We start from the raw sequence: 6,177 nt of genomic DNA, 5'->3' as shown, positions 1-6,177 counted from the left end.
GGACAGCTGATGCTGGGTTAAAAAGGACAGTTGACCCCAGCCCCCAGCCCCTTCTTTGGGTCCCCAAGGTGCTGCCAGGATCAGCTGCTCGCTGGTGACTCACGCAGCAGCTGTGCTGGAAAGGGCCCCGGGGTTTGGCTGGGGAAGCATCCCTAAGCTCACCTTCCTGCCAGGCGGTCTTGGGCCGGGCTCCTTTGAAATCCTGGTGGAAGCCTGCAGTCCAGGGCTTGAATTTTGCTTTGCCCCAAGGGAATCACGACTCCTGCACCCTGTAACCCCCCCCAACCCCCCACCCCCCGAACTGAGCAGACACAAACCACAGTGAATTTAACAGCCACACCCTTCTTTTTTTCACGTTTTTCTCCAGCAATCTTCTCTGGAATCCCCGGTGCCCATGACCCCTTGATGGCAAAGGGCCGCCAGCAGACAGACAAATGGACAAGAGAGCCTGCGTGCAGTGATGAGTCCCAGAGAGGGCCACCTGCTCCTTTGACGGTGCGCTGTCCCTCCTGCGACCACGGGCTCATGGCTGTGGTTTCACACTGGATTTTTTTTTTTTTTTTTAAAGATTTTATTTATTTGACAGACAGAGATCACAAGTAGGCTGAGAGGCAGGCAGAGAGAGAGAGAGGTTTAAGCAGGCTCCCTGCTGAGCAGAGAGCCTGATGCAGGGCTCAATCCCAGGACCCTGAGGCAGAGGCTTTAACCCACTGAGCCACCCAGGCGCCCCTCACACTGGATTTTAAAACAAGAGCATCAGTTTGATTCAGGTGAACAGTTCTCTGCAAAGTAAACTTAAAAGGCTGAAATCACATGCCAGCTTTCCCTCGCTTCAGGGCGCTGTCACGAACAGCGCATGCAACTCCCCCGAGTTCTAGGCTTCTGTAAAATTGTAGAGGGGGTCCCGGTCTGGTTCAAGTCCATTTTACAGAAGAGCAAACAGAGGCAGTGACCGTGCCAGGAGGTAGGTGGGAAAAAAGGGCCCCGATCAGCGTGGAGCTCTCCTGGTCCCTCCCAGGAGCCATCCCCAGACCCCATGCCCACTCCTCCTCCCCCGGGCCTCCCCAGGCACCCCTCCCAGGCCAGCCTTTCCAGTGAGGTCTCCCTGCTCTGGCTGCTTCCATCTGCTGCTGATTATATCTGTGGCCGCTCCCCAGATTGGTGCCAAGTTTTGCGGGTTTATTTTATTTTTTAATAATTTTCATGGTTTTCTTTACACACAAATATGTGTCCGTTGTTTACAAAAATAGGAATGGAGCTGGCGTGCAGCTTGCAGGAGACCGCTCTCTGGGGACACATTCATAATAGCAGTGGGACCAACTCAGTCCTGGTTTGCCTGGTCTCTCCCCGTCTAAAACGGAAAGTCCTGCATCCTGGGAAACCTCCCAGCCCAGGGCAAACTGCAGAGTAGCTGGCAGACCCTGTACAGGGAGTCATTTCTAGGGCGCCTGGGTGGCTCTGCCTTTGGCTCAGGTCATGATCCCAGGGTCCTGGGATTGAGCGCCACATTGGGCTCTCTGCTCGGCAGGGAGCCTGCTTCCTCCTCTCTCTCTGCCTGACTCTCTGCCTACTTGTGATCTCTGTCTGTCAAATAAATAAAATCTTAAAAAAAAAAAAAAAAAAGGGAGTCATTTCTAATCCTTCATGGTGTGGGGGTCTCCAATGATCAGGTTTTGGCCTTTGCAGCTAAATATGTTTATAGCATTGGAGGGTAGGGCCTACATACAGAAAAAAGCAAAAAGAAGATAAAATGCCCTCCAAGTCCTAAGGAAGCCACTCTTAATGCCTGAGGAGTATCCTTTGTTTTCAAACTCTCTGGGCAAGGCCACCCTCTAGGCACCTTTGACTCCCAGAGATTGCGGGGGCCCAAGGAGGGGGAACCAACTAGGGTTGCCTAGATCGGCAGCCTCCTCCAGGGGGCTCCTGCCTAGCTCTCAGGAGGAAGGAGGGGGCTTCTCAGACCCTAGGAGGGCACTGTTCTTGTGGCGCCAGGTGAGCAGGACAGGGCCCAGGAGGCTCCGGGCTTCTCTGGTTCTCACTGAGGGGAACCACTCCATGAAGCCCGAGTCGTGCGAATACAAGACCGGGGGTTTGTGGTAGTCACTGCAGCGGAGGGAGGCCCCGAAGCTGACCGTGCCATACGCTTCCCCCTGGCCACTAATCCTCTAGCAGTAGGGTGGCCGGCCGTGGTCCCCCTGAGGAAAGCCACAGTTCTGTCAGGAGGAACCCAAGACCTTTTGTGGGGCCATAAGAGAGGAGGGGGCTGCCCATGAGAGCCCCGTGTTTCCCACGTTTGCAGCGAATTTAGATCCTGTTCCACCTGGGTTATGTTCCCTGAGGCCAGCCCGTGCGGTCATAGCTCAAGGCAATGCCATCATGACCAGGAGTGAACACTGGTTCTCTCTCTGTGCCTGGAACGGAGGTTGGCACTTTATATGCTTTATCTCATTTAACTGTCACAAAAACCCGGAAGGTAAGTATTGTGAGCATCCCTGTGTCACGGAAGAGGAAAAAACAGACCCTCAGAGGTTGTGCCTTGCCTGAGGCTGGTCAGGCAGTAAGTGAAGGAGCCCCCAGTTGGGAAGGATATTTTAGTGACGTGAAAGTGAGGTTCCCCAGTGGCCCCAAAGACACTGTCTCCATCACCTCCATTATGAGTACCACTGCTACAAATGACAGGATTCGTAGTATCGTAATTCTCCACTTGAACATCAGTAGGCTTTTAAATTTTTTTAAATTTTTAATTAACATATAATGTATTATTAGCCCCAGGGGTGCAGGTCTGTGAATTGTCAGGCTTACACACTTCCCAACACTCACCATAGCACATACCCTCCCCAGTGTCCATAACCCAGCCACCCTCTCCCTCCCACCTCCCCACCGCAACCCTCAGTTCGCTTTGTGAGATTAAGAGTCTCTTATGGTTTGTCTCCCTCCTGATCCCATCTTGTTTCATTTTTTCCTTCCCTAACCCCCAGCCCCCCCACGTTGTCTCTCAGATTCCTCATATCAGGGAGATCAGATGATAATTGTCTTTCTCTGATTGACTTATTTCGCTCAGCATAATACCCTCTAGTTCCATCTGTATCATTGCAAATGGCAAGATTTCATTTCTTTTGATGGCTGCATAGTATTCCATTGTATATATATATCACATCTTCTTTATCCATTCATCTGTTGATGGACATCTAGGCTCTTTCCATAGTTTGGCTATTGTGGACATTGCTGCTACAAACATTCGGGTGCACGTGCTCCTTCCGATGACTACATTTGTATCTTCAGGGTAAATACCCAGTAGTGAGATTGCTGGGTCGTAGGGTAGCCCTATTTTCAACTTCTTGAGGAAGCTCCATGATGTTTTCCAGAGTGGTTGCACCAGCTTGCATTCCCACCAACAGTGTAGGAGGTTCCCCTTTCTCCGCATCCTCACCAGCACCTGTCATTTCCTGATGTGTTACTTTTTGGTCATACTGACTGGAGTGAGGTGGTATCTCATTGTGGTTTTGATTTGTAGTTCCCTGATGCCGAGTGACATGGAGCACTTTTTCATGTGTCTGATGGCCATCTGGATGTCTTCTTTGCAGAAATGTCTGTTCATGTACTCGGCCCATTTCTTGATTGGATTATTTGTTCTTTGGGTGTTGAGTTTGATAAGTTCTTTACAGATTTTGGATACTAGCCCTTTATCTGATATGTCGTTTGCAAATACCTTCTTTCATTCTGTCTGTTGTCTTTTGGTTTTGTTGACTGTTTCCTTTGCTGTGCAGAAGCTTTTAATCTTGATGAAGTCCCAATAGTTCATTTTTGCCCTTGCTTCCCTTGCCTTTGGCGATGTTTCTAGGAAGAAGTTGCTGCGGCTGAGGTCGAAGAGTTTGCCGCCTATGTTCTCCTCAAGGATTTTGATGGATTCCTTTTTCACATTGAGGTCCTTCATCCATTTTGAGTCTATTTTTGTGTGTGATGTAAGGAATGGTCCACTTTCATTTTTCTGCATGTGGCTGTCCAGTTTTCACAACACCATTTGTTGAAGAGACTATCTTTTTCCACTGGATATTCTTTCCTGCTTTTTCAAAGATTAGTTGACCATAGATTTGAGGGTCTATTTCTGGGCTCTCTATTCTGTTCTATTGATCTATGTGTCTGTTTTTGTGCCAGTACTATACTTTCTTGATGATGACAGCTTTGTAATAGAACTTGAAGTCTGCTATTGTGATGCCACCAAATTTGGCTTTCTTTTTCAATTCCTCCGGCTATTCGAGGTCTTTTCTGGTTCCATATAAATTTTAGGATTATTTTTTCTATTTCTTTGAAAAAAATTGATGGTATTTTGATAGGGATCGCATTAAACGTGTAGATTGCTTCAGGTGGCAAAGACATTTTCACAGTTTTTGTTCTTCCAATCAATGGACATGGAACATTTTTCCATTTCTTTGTGTCTTCCTCAATTTCTTTCATGAGTACTTTATAGTTTTCTGAGTACAGATTCTTTGCCTCTTCAGTTATGTTTATTCCTAGGTATCTTATGGTTTTGGGTGTACTTGTAAATGGGATTGACTCCTTAATTTCTCTTTCTGTCTTGTTGGTGTATAGAGATGCAACTGATTTCTGTGCATTGATTTTATATCCTGACACTTGACTGAATTCCTGTACAAGTTCTAGCAGATTTGGAGTGGGTCTTTTGGGTTTTCCACATAAAGTGTCATATCATCTGTAAAGAGTGATTGTTTGACTTCTTTGCTGATTTGGATGACTTTAATTCTTTTTGTTGTCTGATTGCTGAGGCTAGGACTTCTAGTACTATGTTGAATAGCAGTGGTGATAATGGACATCCCTGCCGTGTTCCTGACCTTAGCGGAAAAGCTCTCGGTTTTTCTCCATTGAGAATAATATTTTCAGTGGGTTTTTCATAGATGGCTTTGATGATATTGAGGTATATGCCCTCTATCCCTACACTTGAAGAGTTTTGATCAAGAAAGGATGCTAGACTTTGTCAAATGCTTTTTTAGCATCTATTGAGAATATCATATGGTTCTTATTCTTTCTTTTATTAATGTGTTATATCACATTGATTGATTTGCGGATGTTGAACCAACCTTGCAACCCAGGAATAAATCCCACTTGGTCGTGGTGAATAATCCTTTTAATGTATTGTTAGATCCTATTGGCTAGTATTTTGGCGAGAAGTTTCACATCTGTGTTCATCAAGGATATTGGTCTGTAATTCTCTTTTTTTTGATGGGGTCTTTTTCTGGTTTTGGGATCAAGGTAATGCTGGCCTCATAAAATGGGTTTGGAAGCTTTCCTTCCATTTCTATTTTTTGGAACAGTTTCAGGACAATAGGAATTAATTCTTCTTTAAATGCTTGGTAGAATTCCCCTGGGAAGCTGTCTGGCCCTGGGCTCTTGTTTGTTGGGATATTTTTTTTTTTTTTTAAGATTTTATTTATTTATTTGACAGAGATCACAAGTAGGCAGAAAGGCAGGCAGAGAGAGAGAGAGAGAGAAGCAGGCTCTGCACTGAGCAGAGAGCCCGATGCAGGGCTTGATCCCAGGACCCTGGGATCATGACCTGGGCCGAAGGCAGAGGCTTTAACCTGCTGAGCCACCCAGGCACCCCTGTTGGGAGATTTTTGATGACTGCTTCAATGTCCTTACTGGTTATGGGTCTGTTCAGGTTTTCTATTTCTTCTTGGTTCAGTTTTGGTAGGTTTTACGTCTGTGGGAATGCATACATTTCTTCCAGATTGTCAAATTTGCTGGCGTAGGGGCGCCTGGGTGCCTCAGTGGGTTAAAGCCTCTGCCTTCTGCTCGGGTCATGGTCTCAGGGTCCTGGGATCGAGCCCCATATTGAGATTTCCACTCAGCGGGGAGCATACTTCCATTCCTCTCTCTCTGCCTGCTTCTCTGCCTACTTGTGATCTCTGTCAAATAAATAAAAATCTTTTTAAAAAAATTTGCTGGCATATAGTTGCTCATAATATGTTCTTATAATTGTTTGTATTTCTTCAGTGTTGGTTCTGATCTCTCCCATTCATTCATGATTTTATTTATTTGAGTCCTTTCTTTTTTCTTTTTGATAAGTCTGGCCAGGAGTTTATAAATCTTATTAATTCTTTCAAAGAACCAGCTCCTAGTTTCATTGATCTGTTCTACTGTGGTTTTTTTGGTTTTTATTTC

The sequence above is a fragment of the Mustela lutreola genome, chromosome 10 (genome assembly GCF_030435805.1).
Source record: "Mustela lutreola isolate mMusLut2 chromosome 10, mMusLut2.pri, whole genome shotgun sequence".
In the NCBI taxonomy this organism is placed as follows: Eukaryota; Metazoa; Chordata; class Mammalia; order Carnivora; family Mustelidae; genus Mustela; species Mustela lutreola.
The sequence above is the reverse complement of the archived record's forward strand: the minus strand, read 5'-3'. Positions refer to the sequence as shown.